Here is an 18,263-nt window from a genome sequence, read left to right on the forward strand (position 1 = left end):
TATCAGCCAAGAATTCTGATTTTTATATTACAGAAAGAGCCACAAATATTTCATTCATTATTAATATCTAAGTCATGTGTTTTGTTACTATATGATATTGGCTTTCATCCTCTGAATAACTTTGTTCTTGTAAGACTAGCAAAACAGTTTTCCAATCTATGCAACAGTGATTTTAATAAATAATTTTAAACAAAGTTCTGCAGTAGACATGAGTAACATTTTTAATTTTTTCCATAGGCCTGTGCATTTCTTGACAAATGCTGTTTTAAATGCTGTTCCTCAAGATAAGATTTCAAAAACAGAAAAAAAGAATTACAGTGGCGTGAAAAGTGCATTATATTAGAATTTCCACATATAGGAGATCTAGAAGGCAAAGTGGCATCTCACCTATCTTTACCAATATACACCAGAATACATTTTTAAAAGCAGCATTGATCCTTTGGCAGTAGTTGTCCAGTTGGTTGAAAGTGACTTGCATTTACCTCATATTTATATTGCACTTCTACCTTGCCAAGATTTCGGTGGGTATTCACATTTCATCTTTGTGGCAAACATGTGAGATAAATTTTGAAACAGAATCATGCTGGAAAATATAAGCTGCTTTGGTTATTAATACTATTATTGTTTAAATTAAAGTTGGAGAATCTATGGTTTTCAGATATAGCTGAATTACTAATTCCAGAATAGTTTGTATCTACTGTTTGTATCTATTCATATACCCACTAAGCCAAAACAAATTACCATATTTTTCAGAGTATAAGACGCACCAAGGTTTTGAAGAGGCAATTTTTTAAAAAAGTAGGTAGCTAGATAGAAGGATAGAGAGGGAGAGAAAGAGAGAGAAATGCAGTAGGTAGGTAGGGAGAGAGAGAGTAGTTAGGTAGGTAGATAAAGGGGGGGGGAAGAGAGAGGGAGAGAAATAGAATGATATAGAAATGCAGTAGGTAGGTAGGGAGAGAGGGAGTAGTTAGGTAGGTAGATAAAGGGATATATATATAGAGAGAGAGAAATAGAGACAGATAGGATGATAGAGAAATGCAGTAGGTAGGTAGGAAGAGAGAGTGTATGTGTAGGTAGGTAGGTAGAGGGGGGGAGAGAGAGAAATAGAGTAGGTAGGTAGGGAGAGAGAGAGAGAGTAGGTAGGTAGGTAGATGTTTCCAGATGTATTTATCCATGTGCTGGAGAAGGAAAGGAAAAAAAAGTTTTTGCATTCTGTAAACCTCCCCAAAATGGCCCATTTTTCGTGAAAATGTGCCTGTTTTTTAACTTTAAAAAGGCATGAATAGCCTTGGGGGGGGGATTTGCAGTGTGCTCTGGGGGGGGATGAGCAAAAAACGGCCTGTTTTTCATGAAAACGGGCCCTTTTTTGTCAAAAAAATTGCATGCATAGCCTTATGGAGGCTTATAGAGTGCTGCTGGAGGGGGGAGGCAAAAAACGGCCCACTTTTTTGGTCATTTCTGCCCTCCCCAGCCCCCAGGAGCTCTCTGAAAGCCTCCATAAGGCTATGCGCGGCCATTTTGGTGAAGAGTGTGGGGCTTCGGGATGCAAAAAATGCTGTATTCGACGTATAAGACGCACCCAGATTTTCAGCCTCTTTTTTGAGGAAAAAGGTGCATCTTATACTCCGAAAAATACGGTATGTCTTGGTCCGGCATGTATGAATGTAGTGTCTCCGGTTCACAGAGCTGGAAGTAGATTTGCGGAGAAGGATATTATATGAATTTTGTGGTCCCATCTAAGAATAGATATTGCTTAGTTGTTATACTGACATTAATAAAGAAAAATGGAACTTCTCTAAAATTGCACTAATCTAACCTTCATTAGAGACAATAATAGTCTATTTAGTAGATATGCCTTATGTTCTTATACAAGCTTTCCTGCCCTTTCAAATAATTGAAAAATAAAAGAATTATCATATAAAGATTTCAGTGCTGATTAATGCTAGTTCTCATTTTCACCCCATTAAGTAATACAGTGTAGTTTAGTCTAGTATCTATGAAGATTCTCAGTCATCCAGGTCATAGTTGTCCCAAAGGTGCTTTTTTCAAGAGGCAACTGGACTTTCTGTTTTTTCTTTGAAGATATTTTGCTTTCCATAAAAGAAGCTTCTTCAGCTCTGGAATTTAGTTTGGTCTAGTGGTTAAGGAACTACGCTCGAAACAGGAAAGTGTTAGTTCTAATTCCGCTTTAGGCATGCAAGCCAGGGGGTGACTTTGGGCCACTCACGTATGCTTAGTCTAATTCATCTCCCAGAATTGTTGTCATGTGGAAAATAGGAGGAAAGAGTATTTAAGAATGTTTGCCACCTTGAGTTATTTATAAAAATAATAAAGGTGAGATAAAAAAGATCTTTTAAAAATGTTGAGAAAAACCAATCAAAATTATCCCCTTTATATATAAGCTTATGGAATTGTAACTTTAACAATAAAGATAACTTACATTGTTGCTTTTCTGTTCAGAATTCATTCACAGTAATTCTGGCCACTTAAGCTTATTTGTGCAAACCATCTTTTCTCTTGGTTTTCTTGGAAAGATGGACTGGATGTCAGAACTGTTCCAAAAGAAGAAGAGGAAAATGGCATGACTGAACAGAAGGTGCTTAAATCATAAAATATATTAGCTCTATGCTCATTTCCAATTAATTGCAAATTGCAAATGTACACAATGTATATTTCATATCATAATACCATATGAACTCACATCTCATAGTACATAATAATTCCAATATTCCAAAAATATTCTATGGGGAAAAAATCCATATTAGACCACCTGGCAATTGAAAGCCCTGAACTTAAATCTGTTTTACATGGAAGTTGATTATTTTTCTATCCTACTTTCTTGAGTTCTTGAAACAATATAGTAAGAAATTTAAAAGGAAGAAACAGTGACATAAACATGGAATTAAAAGGTATCATCTTCATCAGTATTTTTTTCCAGCTTTCCATTTGGTTTATTTCCTTGGAAATATAAAATATAATTTTTAAAAACCTTACAATAATCCTACACTGAAAAGGACAAGAGAAGAAAAGAAAAGTTAACACTTGGATTTGCCAAGTGCCAATTGCACCTCTATATTTATAAATGTGTTTTGTTTTTATTACCTTCTCAAAAGCAAAACAGAAGTGTAGGTAAAGCCTTAATTAACTATGATGCCATTGTGACAATTTCTCTGTGGAATAACAAAATTATGAGAAGCCCACTTTTTCATGTGGAATCTGGCAGATTTTAAAAAATATTTTATGATATAAAATTATCATAAAGCATTTTATGACATAGACATTGTACAACCCCATAGATCATTCTTTCAGAGATATTTTCTTACCAGATTCCTCAATGCCTTCAACAGTAACAGAGCTTGTAATGTACTACTTTCACTGAAAAAGCTGGATACATTCAGACATGTATCTGTCTTGAAAATAGTCCATGCTGAGTTATATAGCACAGTCAAACATCAGCACAGGAAATATTTTTGACACTTAAAAAATTATTTAAAATAATATGTATGTTAATATATGTAAAGATATAACAATAAAAACCAAAAGACTAAATTACAAAACAATGAGCAAAAATACAAATACATGGATATAATTTTTTATTTATCTGATCACTACAGATGGAAATATTAAGTATTACAGAGGATACACATACAAAAGTAATATAAAAACCTAAGATTGATGTGTGTGAATTAGCAGCCTGTTAAATCAGAGATCAGAGAGTGCTCTGAAGCAGTTCTAGCAGAACAAGTACTGAAGGACAACATATATATCACATACAACTTACACAGAGTCACATATATTCAGGATGTAGGATATTTCTTTATTACTTATCTGGAGCAGCTGAAGGGAGAGCATTACAATATGCTGGAGTTTGGGGACTTGTGGCTCCATACTATGGTATATGCCGTAAGTGTTGCAGGCATGATAATCTAGCAACAATAATTTCTGGCTAGTTAGATTAGAAGCACTATTTAAATGAATTTAGCACTAGTTGATGATCTTAACCCACAGTTCAGCAAAAATTATTAATGTTAATCACATTTTCAGAACGTAAAAAGTTTCAATTATTTGCAAGAACTTTCATGCAGCCTTAATTTCCTGATGCTTTGCTTCTGTTAACATTTTGAAATAGTCTGTGGGTAACCTAATTTCTTTAGTTCCCCATTCCTTTCCTGCACAAGTTAAAACATGCATTTAAGTAAGATACTAACAGATCTTACAGATGGCTTTAACTTCTTTATTATGTTGAGAATGACCATTGGCTTACCTGAAGGTCCTTTTCTGGGTGCTGTGAAGGAGTCCAAGCATGGGTTAAATATAGCCAGGACTGAATTGAAACTTTAAACCATGCCTCTGGTGCTGACTAATCCTCAGATTTTCTTCAATGAAGATGTGGACAATGTGCGCTGAGAAGTTCAGGAACCAAGTCAATGAAGGTCGTAAAAAAAATATCCACAAGTCCAGAAGAAATCATATGACAAATGGCGGAGCAGACCCCAGGGTGGGGTTGGACTCTCCTTCGCAACACCCAGAAAATGACCCTTCAGGTAAGCCAATGGTCATTTTCCTGGGTGTTGCTCTGGAGAGTCCAAGCATGGGACATACCCAAGCTAAATGTCACTAGGGCAGGAAGCAGAAGCATCCAGGGTCTCTCCGCTGGTATGAATGCCCTGGAGAACTTGCCTCCCAAATGCCCCTTCCGCAGAAGCAAATTTGTCCAGTCTGTAGTTTCAAACAAAGGGATACAAAGAAGTCCACGTGGCAGTCTTGCAAATCTCCTCTATCAGTGCCTGGGTAGCCCAGGTCACCATGGTGGCAGTGCTTCTGGTAGAATGTGATATGGCGTGGCACTGGAATAGATTAAACAGCGTGGGCCGAGGTAATACAGGCCCATAGCCAATGTCTGATGGTCTGAGAAGAAACTTTATGGCCCTGGAATGCAGGTTGAAACGAGACAAAAAGTGATTCAGAGTGTCGGAAGGCAGCCGTACGTTTGATGTACTTATGTAACACTCTATGAACATCGAGCATGTGCCACTTTTTCTTTTTGGGATGTTTGGGGTGCGGACAAAAATCCGGAATTATGACCTCCTGGGCAAGGTGAAACCAAGAGTTGATCTTGGGTATAAATGCCGGGTCCAAACGGAGGATTACTCTGTCAGGTTGTATCAAGCATAAGTCCTCGTGAATTGACAGTGCTGCCAATTCAGAAATTTGCTGTACCGACGTGATGGCAATCAAAAAGGCTGTCTTAAATGTCAGATGTTTGAGGCTGGCTGATCGGAGAGGTTCAAAGGGCGGGCCAATGAGAGCCCGCAACACCACATTGAGATCCCATGAGGGGTACCTGTGAACGACCGGAGGCCTCAGTTTGGTTGCACCCCGAAGAAAACTATCGATGATGGGATAACGACCAAGGGAAGAATGCTCGTCTACTGTCACGATCGTGGACAAGGCCACCACCTGTCATCTGAGAGTGTTAGGGGCCAGGCCTTGGTTGAGTCCATCTTGCAAAAAGTCTAAGATCTGATAAATCATAGCCGTAGTGGCCACAGCATCATGCTTTCTGCACCAGCTGTCGAAGGACTTCTATGTGGCGTCGTATATTCTGGTTGTAGAAGGCCATCTGGACGACTGAATGGTGCGAATGACATTGGTGGAAAGACTACCCCTACTTAGGAGGTCCCTCTCAAGTGCCAGATGGCTAGTTGTAACCACTGGGGCTCTGGATATTGAAGTGCTCCCTGGCTGAGAGAGACCTCGTGCTAGGGAATCTGCCAAGGAGAGTTGACAGAAAGACTCACCAGGTCGGCGAACCAGGTCCTTCTGGGCCAGTAGGGAGCCACGAGTAGAATTTCCACCTCCTCCAACAGGATTTTCCGAATCACCCTGGGAAGAGGCAATGGGGGGGGGGGGGGGAATGCGTACATCAGTCTCGATGGCCACGGATAGTGGAGAGTGTTGACCCCCTTGGCTTGCAAGGTGTGGAACCTGAAGAACCTGGGGAGGTGCGTGTTCTCCAGGGTGGCGAACAAGTCAACCAGGGGATGGCCGAACCTCTGAGACAATTGGTGGAACAGATCCAGGTGCAGGTGCTACTCCGAGTGATTGACTGTGGCCCTGCTCAGACAGTCTGCCTGGATGTTGTGGTCCCCAGAGATGTTCTCTGCTTGGATCAAGCACAAGTATTTTTCTGCCTACCTTCCCATGTGCTCTGTCTCCTCCATCAGGATCCTGGAGCGAGTGCCCCCCTGGCGGTTTATGTGTGCCTTTGTGGCCACATTATCTGTTAGGATTTTCATGTGACGCCCCATGATGTCATCTTGGAAGTGAGAGAGAGAGAGCCACACCGCTCTCAATTCTAACCAGTTGATGCTGTGGGACGCTTCGGGTGTTGATCATCTGCCTTGCACAATCTGGTTGTGGAGATGAGCGCCCCAGCCAAATAGACTGGCATCTGTCGTGATGGTGAAACAGTCTGGCTCTTTGAAGAGGGTGCCCTTTGCCAGCGTGGGGGACAGCCACCACTGGAGGGACTGACGTACCTTTGGTGAAACCTGAACCAGCTATTGAGAGTTGCTCATGTTGGCCCTCTGGTAGGGCAGGAGGAGCCATTGTAGGTATTGAGAATGAAGGTGTGTCCAAGGTACTATTGACAGGCACAAAATCATCTTGCCGAGGAGTTGTGACAGCTGCACGATCGATGCCTGCGATGACTGCAGTACCAGCAACACCTGGCTTCTGATGCTTGCCAACCGCTCTGGAGATAGGGAGACCTGGCAACTGGTGGTGTCGAAGATGGCGCCCAGGTGCTGCAACCTGGTGGTCGGATGCAGATCACTGTTCCCTCTAAGGTGCGCGCCTGCGCGGCCGCGCACCTCACAAGAAAAGCCCGCACAGCAGATTCTATCTGCCGCGCAGAGTTTTCTGTAAAGCAAACGTGGGGAAGTTCTTTGCAGGCGCCTAGAACTGGCCGCCTGTAAAGGACCTCCCCAGACTTGTTTTGATGAGCCACCCGTGGCAGTGGTGCCTCTCTCTCCACGCGGAGCACCTGAGCTGGCCCCTGCGTTATCCCTCCCCCTTCCTCCTCTGCCGTGCTTTTGAGGCCGCGGGAGCTAGTAGGAAAGCGGCGGAGGTGGAGGCGGCGGCAGGGATAACCCAGAGCCCAGCTGAGCTGAGGTGCTCCGAGCGGAGTCAGCTGGGCTCTGGGTTATCCCTGCCGCCGCCTCCACCTCCGCCGCTTTCCTACTAGCTCCCGCGGCCTCAAAAGCACGGCAGAGGAGGAAGGGGGAGGGATAACGCGGGGGCCAGCTCAGGTGCTCCGCGTGGAGGGAGAGGCGCCGCTGCCATGGGCTGGGAAGCCAGCGGGAGCTTTGCTGGTGAAGGAGAAGAAGCAAGAGGACTGGCGGCTTTGAAATGCAACCCCCTGGTCCCGCTGGCCGCGGATTTGATTCGGTGTAAGTGGGGGCCGAACACATGCTGAGCTGACTTTGCGCAGTGAGGTGGAGTAATTCAAAAAACCCCCCAAAGAACGTGTGTGTGTGTGTGTGTGTGTGTGTGAGAGAGAGAGAGTTGGATCCAAATTGGTGGCCAAAGGAGTGGAGGGAGGGAGGGAAGGGAGGAAGGAAGCCCTGCCCCCTGTGAAAAAAACTGAAGATGGAGCAGTGAATGAATAAACCATAAAAGCAACAAACAGTTAATGCGTAAGTAAGCTGAGGAGCAAGTTCTCAACTAAGGAAGAAATATAAGAAAGAAATATAAAAAGCTCAATATGCCAAAACACTTATTTTAGTCTTCATTTAATTACTTGTATTGTAGTCTGATGTAACATCTTTTTAAAGTTAACGTTAGTTAGAAAAGATAGGGTACAAAACTTAAATAATAAAAAATTGTACATTCATTTTGAAAAATAAATGCAAGACTTGATTAATTTCATATCTTTATTTAAAATAGTTTTGGCATGGCATATGATTTTATTGACTCAGTTGGAAATGATGTGGATGTTGTATCTGATTCTGAGGTATATATATTCTTAAGTAACATAACATATAGCATATTGTCCAAACTTGCTAGACTATTTAATTGATCTTACTACTTTAAAGGGGGAGAGTTTTTTATGTTGCATTTATATATTATATTTATTACATTTATATTCCACATTATATATTTGTATTGTTATTTTAGTGTATATTGTCAATTTCGATAGATATTATATTGATATATCAATACTGATTTTAATCATACTAAATAACAATTACTGCTATTATTTATCAGCATTACATATTTACAGTTTTTAATATTGAGTTAGTCATATTTTAGAATAATAGCATTATTTTTTAATAGGATAATTGGCAAAATCTAATTCACATGTGATGGGTTGCATTCCAAAGGAATGTGAGAGGACAGGTTGCCTGCAAAATGCCAGGACCCAGGACCCTGTTGGTGCCATGTCTCTCTCTAGCCAGTCTAACAATCTAAAAGCTGAGCAGAGAGCCTTTTTTTTTCAGGGTGAGGGGAAAAGTATAGTGTTTGAGTGGCACTTTTCATGTCTGGCATTCATCGGGCTGAAACCTCGCTCGCAATTGGCGCTTGACGCTTGGAAGGTTGCGCAAATGTCCAGCAGACGCGACAGCAGTTCAAACTGTGGCTCTCTTACGTGCTCAGGCATGAAACTGTGCAGCTCACACACTATACTTTTCCGCTCACACTGAAAAAAAATTAGAGGGAACATTGATGCAGATTACTCTTTTCCTTGTTGATGGAGAACCCGTGATGTTGGAGGGTTCGCAGTGTGTGCTGCAGGTCTTCCACCGCTTGTTGCCGTGACAATGACTGAATGAGGACGTTGTCCAGGTAGCAATGCAGGCGCACCAGGCGAGATCTCAGGAAGGCCGCCACAGCAGCTAGGATCTTTGCAAATTACCAGATCTGTACTGGTAGTGGTGGCCTGCATAAAAGAATCTCAGGAACCTGTGGTGAGCTTTGCGAATGGGGATGTGGAGGTAGGCCTCCTTGAGATCTATGGATGTTAAGAGATCTCACAGCCTGATGAAACCCAGAATTGACTGAAGGGATTGAATCTTGAACTTCCGGTATGCTACACATGATGGTTTATCACTTAGGAATGAAGAGAAACTGGAAGCGCGTCCACTGGGCTAGCTGAACTGAAAAAATCTGAGGATTAATCAGCGCCAGAGGCATGGCTTAAAGTTTCAATTCAGTCCTGGGCAGATTGGCTGTATTTAACCCATGTTTGGACTCTCTAGAGCAGCACCCAGAAAAATCAAATGGTCACACAAATATATTAATTTGTCAGTCCAATACATGTAGCAAGTCATATAAATAGCCAGATAATTTGCAAAGAACTCATATGGTGAACAGAAATATCCATTTCTGCTGCTTCTTCCAATTTCTGGTTGTGTGTGTGTGTGTGTGTGTGTGTGTGTGTATACACATACGTGCATAGAAAGACAGATATAGATATATTCTGAGTGAGTTTTTTGAATTATTTTAGACACATATTTATAATTAAGGCAGAAGAAAATCATCTCATTCTACAGATGCAGAACGTATTGACTTCAAGATACTTGAAAGAAAAAGAAAGATTGCACTCCATTATTTGTTGTTCAACCTATTTTTTACACATTGCATTTGAATATTTTTCAGTGTTTAGTATTTACTGTATTTTCATATATAACTTCCAAACATTCAATTTTGTTTATAATTTAAATAGAACCATCCCCCAAACTCATGAACAATGTAGTATAATGTGTCTAAAAGACCTAACCACTATTAGGCTTGAATATTCTTGTTAAAACAATCACTGTTCTTACAATATTTTATGAGTAGGTCACTCCAATTCCATTGGGAGAGGAAACAGCAGCCCCCAAAACCACATAATCATTCAAGGCATATGTGGAAAAGTTATGTAAACTTGTTAGGGCGAAGTATCTTGTTTACTTATGATACGATATCTTTGGTGTCCCCAATAATGACTTCTTATCATACACCATTCTAGAAATCTCTTCATGGATGCTGAAATATTTCCACACTGGCTACCTTTACCATCTGCTGTAGACAACAAAGAAGCCAATTTGAAAGAATTTTAGGGCACATTCAAGGGGACTCCAGGATGAGTGGTCTCACAAAGTGCCATGCGATTACCCACATAAAAGCCGTTAATGCTAAAACATATCAGCGGATCCCGGAGACCTCGTTGGTTCACCGAGGAGCTCCGGGAGAAGAAGCGCCGGAGGAGACGCCTAGAGCACCTATGGAGGTCCGATAAGTCCGATTCGAACCGAGCACTCCTGACAACATGCACCAAGGAATATATCAGGGCATTAAGGACAGCTAAAAGATCACATATTGCCACCTTGGTTGCATCTGCCGAGTCACGCCCAGCCGCCCTGTTTAGGATAACCCGCTCCCTCCTAAATAGGAGGGACGTGGGCGAACCCCTACAGGGTAAGGCTGAGGAATATGTCCAATTCTTGGCGGACAAAATTGCTCGGTTTCGGTCGGACTTGGACTCCATCTCTGCAGATCCAGCCGAGACACAGGGGGAGAGCTTGGCAGACCATCTCTGGATTGAGTTTCAGGATGTTGCCTCTGGGGATGTGGACAAGGCCATACGAGCTGTGAGTGCCTCCACCTGTATACTGGACCCGTGTCCCTCCTGGCTGGTTGCCAACAGCAGTGAGGTGACACGAGGCTGGATCCAGGCGGTTGTAACCGCCTCCCTTCGGGAGGGGCACTTCCCCGCCGCACTTAAAGCGGCGGTGGTGAGACCCCTCCTGAAGAAACCATCTTTGGATTCAGCCGTTCTTAACAACTACCGTCCAGTCTCCAACCTCCCCTTTCTTGGGAAGGTTGTTGAGAAGGTGGTGGCCTTCCAGCTCCAACGGACCTTGGAGGAAGCAAGTTATCTTGACCCCTTCCAGTCCGGCTTCAGACCTGGTTACAGCACAGAAACCGCTTTGGTCGCATTGACCGATGATCTCTGGAGAGCCAGGGATGGAGGCCATGCGTCCATCCTGGCTCTCCTTGACCTCTCGGCAGCTTTCGATACCATCGACCATGGTATCCTTCTGCGACGACTGCGGGAGGTGGGAGTGGGAGGCACTGTTCTGCGGTGGTTCTCCTCCTACCTCTCGGACAGGTCGCAGTCGGTGTTGGTTGGGGGGCAGAGATCGTCCCTGAGGCCCCTAACTTGTGGGGTGCCGCAGGGTTCGGTCTTATCCCCCCTACTATTTAACATATACATGAAACCGCTGGGCGAGATCATTCGGAGGCACGGGATAAAATACCATCAATATGCGGACGATACGCAGCTGTATCTGTCCGCCCCGTGCCAACTCAATGAAGCGGTGGACGTGATGAACCAGGGTCTTGAGGCCGTTAAGGACTGGATGAGAGCTAACAAACTGGTACTCAACCCAGACAAGACCGAATGGCTGTTGTGTTTCCCTCCCAATAATTTGGCCAGTGTTCCATCGCTCAGGCTGGGGGGTCAAATTCTACACCCCTCAGATAGGGTTCGCAACTTGGGAGTCCTCCTGGACCCACAGCTGACTTTTGACCACCATTTGTCGGCTGTGACCAGGGGGGCATTTGCCCAGGTTCGCCTGGTACGCCAGTTGCGACCCTACCTGAACCGGGAGGCTCTCACAACAGTCACTCGAGCCCTTGTGATCTCCAGGCTGGAATACTGCAATGTGCTCTACATGGGGCTGCCCTTGAAGAGCATCCGGCGACTTCAGCTAGTCCAGAATGCGGCCGCGCGAGTGATAGTGGGCGCACTGCGGTACGCCCACATAACACCCATCCTCCGCAAGCTGCGCTGGCTACCTGTTGATCTCCGGGTGCGCTTCAAGGTGCTACTTACCACCTATAAAGCCCTTCATGGTAGTGGATCTGAGTACTTGAGAGACCGCCTTCTGCCGATTACCTCCCTTCGTCCCATCAGATCGCACAGAGTGGGCCTCCTCCAAGTTCCATCCGGCAGCCAGTGCCGACTGGCGACTACGCGGAGGAGAGCCTTCTCAGTAGCAGCTCCGACCCTTTGGAACGATCTCCCCGTAGAGATTTGCACCCTCACCACAGTTCAGAGCTTCCGCACAGCCCTTAAGATCTGGCTATCCCGTCAGGCCTGGGGATAAGATCCTCATACACCCCACCCGAATGTTGAATGAATGTTGTGTTTTATTGCTATTATTATTTGTATTCACATATTATTTTACGTTTTGTCTTGCACCCCCTTCCCATGAGATGTAAGCTGCCCTGAGTCCCCTCAGGGAAAAGGGCGGCCTATAAGTGACAATAAAATACCTAAAATACCTAAAAAAATATCAGCACACACTGGAGATATTAGGGGAGAAGACTGAGCTAAGCTTTCTGCAGCAGCAACTCCTCCTAAATCAATTCATCACTTCAGGTTGTTTGTTCCACTTCAGTGAAACAAAAAGTTCACCTCCAATAATCTGAATTGCTTTGCTAAAGCAAAAATTTCTCATTTCAGAAAAGTTTATAGTAACATTGTGCTTGAGCGTACAGAGTAAGAAATTGTAGAATAGATTCTCTTGCTGCATCTTTCTCTGCGTCTATCTCCAGAACACTCATGGAAACTGTGTAGTGCTTTCTAGATATGTCTATCTCACAACACCCACATAATATGTGTGAAATATTTAACTGGGAAAAGTTGAACTATGGGTACAAACCATGCTCTAATGTCTATGGGGAAAATCCTTAGCAAAAACAATGAAATTATAGAAATATTGAAATGTTTTGTTTTATCATGAAGTGACAGTATATTCAAATTGCACATGCCTTCTGACAGAATCTGAAGAGATAGTGAAGATTGTGGGATCTCTCTCCATGTCCATAGACAATTGAAAAATTCACATTTCTTACAACCTGCTTCTGAAAGCTATTGCTTTAAGACATGATTATTGAAATCTATAAAGGAAAAAACAAGATGCTAGAGCCTTGTGGACTGGCATTAACATAGAATTTGCTAGAATGCTTGCAATTTTTGCTCAAGTGGGGACAGAATGCTTCATTTGGCGGAGGGCAGCAAAACACGATTGGAACAAGTGTGGATTAGCACCAAAAGACGGAAAGGAATCTGTAATGTTCTACATTAACAGCTTGAACAAAGATGCACCTTGTAACTGAATAACTTGAATTGATACACAATACAATCCAGCCCTAACTTTTAATGTAAAATGTTTTCTTAGAGCAACACACATTTTTGTTAGCTGCCCTTTTCCTATTAACTGGGATAATCAAGGCTTGATTAGTGCAGTAAACCTTTTAACTGGAATACAGTGCACTTTAACATTGCTTCTGTTTGAAAAGAAAATATGGAAAGAATTATCGGGGAATCTAAAAACTGAAGAAAAAGTTGTAATTGTTTGCTTTACTAGTATGCTGGGTAATATATAACAAGGAAATCCACTTATTTGGGAACAACATAGGAAATAAACCAAATATACCTACAAGTAGTCCTAGTTTAATAGCTTTAATTAGGACTGAATTTCTATTGTCAAATGAAGCAGTTATTAGGCAAAACATCACAAGACTTCACCACTTAACAACAGCAGTTCCACATAGTATCAGTTACCATCATTAGGAAAGGACCTCACATTTCTTCTGACTTGCCATCACTTGTCTATCTCCCATATCTGCCCTTTGGACCACCTGTATCCTGCCACTCCTATCTGACCCCAAGGGTCTTCTTGCTCCCCCGGCATGCCTGGCTGAGGCAGCTGCTTGGTCCTCACAAAAAGCCAGCAGCTGATTTGACTGGGTGTGCCTCAGCAGTGCGAAGAAGACAGCAAAGATCAGTTTGGGGTGGCAGAGATAGGCGGTGGCAGAATATAGAGTGTCCGAAAGGGCAGAGTTGAGGAAGGGAGGAAACAGTTTCAATATACTTCTCAAGAATGCCTGCCCAATATGCAGTCTACCCACATTGAGAACTTGATAAATCCACCACCACCAAATGTTACCACAGGAAATCTGCTGATATTGATATCACAAAAGATAAGCTCCTCCAATGCCTCTAGGCTCATTGATACCAGCAGTTCCATTGTTGCTGCCACAAAACCTCTGAAAAGCTGATCAGTGTATCAGCTGTTCCTCGGTGGCCCACAACTATCAATTTATCAATGAGGCCCCTTCCCTCTACAAGTTGTGTGCAAGTCTCTTCTAGTCAATTCCTAGTGGCGCAACATCTTTCCTGGATACTTTTCTGCTTTATTATTGTTTCTCTTAATATTTTTACCAATAATGTTTTAACTGTTTGCATTATTATTCTTGCTGTGATGGTGGTAATGATGAAGATGAATTACTTTCATCTTAGGTTTTTTTTAAAAAAGGCCTTCAAAATGTCCAAAAAAGCAATTTTTGCTAGTACAGACCTGGTCAGTCACTGAAACCACCAAGGGAAGTCCTACTGTATTTATTGTGCCAATCATCTTGCAGCTACTGACAGGTAGGACATCTATGGGGTGGCCTCTGCATTCTGGAATGTTTGCCTCTGAAGCTATAGTCATTTTATCCGGAGGGGGGGGGTCTGCTGAAGACTTCTCTTCCATTTTTACCCCTGTATGAACCATGGATGAATTATTTAGGTACCGTATTTTTCGGAGCATGACACACCTTTTTCCCTCAAAAAAGAGGCTGAAAATCTGGGTGTGTCTTACACATTGAATACAGCATTTTTTGCCTCCCAAAACTCTGCCCTCTTCACCAAAATGGCCATGCAGGGTATGCATAGCCTCTAGGAAGCTTTTAGAGAGCTCCTGGGGGCTGGGGAGAGCAGAAATGAGCAAAATGTGGCCCGTTCTTTGCTCAATTTTACCCCCCACAGACTCCAGGAGCGTACTATAAGCTTCCTAAAGGCTATTCATGCCCCCATTTTTTCCCCAAAAATGGGCCCATTTTCATGAAAAATGGGCCGGGTTTTGCTCGTTCCCCCCCCCCCCCCGGGAGCACTCTGCAAGCCCCCTAAAGGTTATCCATGCCTTTTTTGGGAGGTTTGTAAAGTGCAAAAACTTTTTTTTTAATTTGCCTCTTCAAAACCTTGGTGCGTCTTATACTCCAGTGCATCTTATACGCCGAAAAATATGGTAATCTTTTAAAATAATATCTTTTATATTGTTTCAATGTTTTTATTGATGCAATTTCATAGTTTTCAATTATTTGAACAGCTTCAAGTATAGGGATAGCAATATAAAAACAGTATAGCACTGATGTTTACTCAGATAACCATCATTAACGGAAAATATGTTAACTCTTATTATCAAGAATATGGTATTATTGTTGTGCAACACTTCAGATTTAATCTCCAAAGATGATTCAGAGTGTAAATGTTAATAACTGTCTAAAACTCCTTAAAGGCATAGCTACTTTAAGGAGATGTAAAGTAGTCCTACATTTGGGAAGTTGAATATAAAGTACTGCACATATTGGAATGATTAGCTGTTATTTAATACAATTTTTCCCATTTCTGTGCAAATAGGTATTATTTTTATAAATGGTATTGTATTACACTTAGCTGCTTGGAAACTCTACCTAGTTGTCTGGTCTAATCAATTGGTTGGTAAAAAGAAATAATTGTAGATTACTGATTTCTTGTTATCATTAATTGTAAAAAAAAAAAGGAACTGGGTTCCCACATACTAACAAATTATTTAGATCACAATAAACTACCAATCCACAGTGACTGTTGAGAAAAAAAGGGCAATGTGTACTGGTAGTTCTCATTTAATGACAACTGGGTCTTGAATTTTGATCGAAAGTCGGGGCAATATGATCTGATTTGATTTTAAAACCATAATAAAGTGAGTCACTGCAGTTATTAAGCAAGCCACATGGTTAAGTCAATCCAGCACACTCAATGGCCATTTTTTCTTGGTTTCCAGAAAATGGCCAACATGACAGTGGGATGACATGACCTGTTGTAGACGTGACCCGTGAAAACCGCGGTCCACTAAAGCGCGCCCGATTAAAGCGCGTACCTGACATCATCATCAGCGCAACAAATACGACCGTGGAAAAAAAAGGCCGCTTTAAAAAGCGCTTTTACAGCAAGCCGATTCACGTAAAGGTAAGGGTTAGGTTTAGGGTTAGGGTAAGGGTTAGGTTAAGGGTTAGGGTTAGGTTTAGGGTTATGTTAAGCGTTAGGGTTAGGTTTAGGGTTAGGTTAAGGGTTAGCGTTAGGTTTAGCGTTAGGTTAAGGTTTAGGTATAGGGTTAGGTTAAGGGTTAGGTATAGGGTTAGGTTAAGGGTTAGGCTTAGGGTTAGGTTTGGGGGGGTTAGGGTAAGGTTTTCGCATTATTTTTAAGTTTCCCGCTCACAGCGTGCTGTTTTCGTCGCGCTGTGATGACGTCACGTACGCGCTTTCGTCGAGCGCGCTTTAGTCTACCGCGGTTTTGTGGTGGAACCGTTGTAGATATGAGCTGGTTGCCAAGTGCTCAAAATGCAATCACATGATGAGGATGGGGTCATTTTATAATAGCAGGAAGTGCTTTATGGGTCATAAAGAACTCTTCCTGAAGCCACTGTAATTTTGAAGAATTGTTAACTGGGGACTATCTGTACAAGGTAAAGATTAAGACATGTGCAGACATAGAGAATTTTCACAAAGGTGGGCATGAATACACATGGGAGTAAAAGTATGTATGGCTCTTGGTCAAGCAATCAGTGGGCCAAAGCCCAAGTTTCTTCTTCACATGATGAGACCATTGCATACTCTGAACTGGAAAAGGACAAGTGATTTAATTTTTAAAAAACTGAATGTACTCTTGCTTTTCAATGAATTAAGGATTTAAGAAACTAGCTATTTTATAAATTATGAAACTACCCTGAAATTAAACTGAAGGAATTCCTGCCCTTATTTCTCTTGACTTATCAGAGATGAGTGCAATTGCTACTGCCTAGTTAACCATAGCAACTATGTTAAGTATCACTGCTGCTTTTGCTGTCGTCATTGGCAAAGTTTAGTAGCAGTAGATTCCTGTTTGAACACTACAGTACAATCACCTCCAAAAGTTCTTTAAATAAAATTGCACTTACAGAAAACCTGAAATATTCATTTACATCCACTGCCATGTTTACTCAAAGTATTTTGAATGGTTTTTAAAATAAACATAGCCAATCCATTGTCTCAAAAAAGAACAATGTAAAAAATAATAAATACAAATATAACTTCTAAAACTCCCAATGGTGAAGCAGTAATTCCAAATTTACAAATGTTTACAATGTCATCATTTCTATAGTAGTCTGGTTCAGACAATAATGATTTACCCAGCCAACAAAGCACACTGTACTTATATCCTTCCTCATCCATTTTCTTTTCTTTTTTTCTTTAAAAAAAGAAGCACTTTTAAGGTTTTACTAAAACGTTTCCAATTACATAGTATTGGCATAAAGCCTGGTTAAAGCAAACATGCTTAGCCATAAAGGCTTGAGGAAAGCTATTCTGCTTATGGTTTAAATTGAACTTAAGTGCATTATCCAGTATAATACAGATTACTTCTGGCTGAAATACTATAAATTGGGCATCTTAATCATAAACCAAGGATATGATTTTTTTTTGTATGGCTGCTGAAGGCTATAGTAAGTACAACATGTTGGAGCCTGCACTGCAATAGGGGACGGAAACATATGAAAGCTTTAAAAATACAGGAAGATTAAATGTTGTTACTGTTAATGTAATCATCAATGTAATATAACATTAATGTAATTATTTGTAATTTTTAACAGAGACATTTATAGTACTTGTCATTCCAACTTTAAAATAAAGAACAAAAAGTGCCTATTCTTTAATATACAATACACATATGTGTGAATGCCTCCCGCATACACAGTGGCAGCACAATAAGGCAGAAAAGCTTATTGTTAATTTGGCACTTTGTTGAACAAAAGAATCTTAAGGACATGAAGAAGTCTGACTGAATCTCTATGGATTAATATTACAAATAAACCTAAAATAAAGCAGCTAGCTAGTAGTGATAATTGTTACCTGATTTGATGTACTCCCTCCAACTTTCACTGATCTTCTTTCTCTTATTTCTACAGGAATTAATATATAGTTCTATGTCTCTATTTTTCTATATAACAGAATTGTATTTTCAAAGATTTGTATTATATGTTTAAGACAGGTTTTTCCATTTGTCTCTTTTTCTCCCTGTATCCGTCTGTTCAATGATTTAGAACTAAAGACAAAAGACCTACAAATTCAGAATTAGGATTTCCAGTAT

General features: G+C 41.6%; 1 protein-coding gene across 1 annotated transcript in view; it reads right to left on the reverse strand.

Annotated features, from left to right (window-relative positions):
• The window catches only part of PIK3CB (phosphatidylinositol-4,5-bisphosphate 3-kinase catalytic subunit beta), an 81,876-nt gene that overhangs the window by 53,547 nt on the left and 10,066 nt on the right, over window positions 1-18,263 (reverse strand). Inside the window, 1 exon segment of the mRNA XM_032225669.1 lies at window positions 2,441-2,552. The gene's annotated coding sequence lies outside the window, so the exon portion shown is untranslated.

The sequence above is a fragment of the Thamnophis elegans genome, chromosome 10 (genome assembly GCF_009769535.1).
Source record: "Thamnophis elegans isolate rThaEle1 chromosome 10, rThaEle1.pri, whole genome shotgun sequence".
NCBI lineage: Eukaryota > Metazoa > Chordata > Lepidosauria > Squamata > Colubridae > Thamnophis > Thamnophis elegans.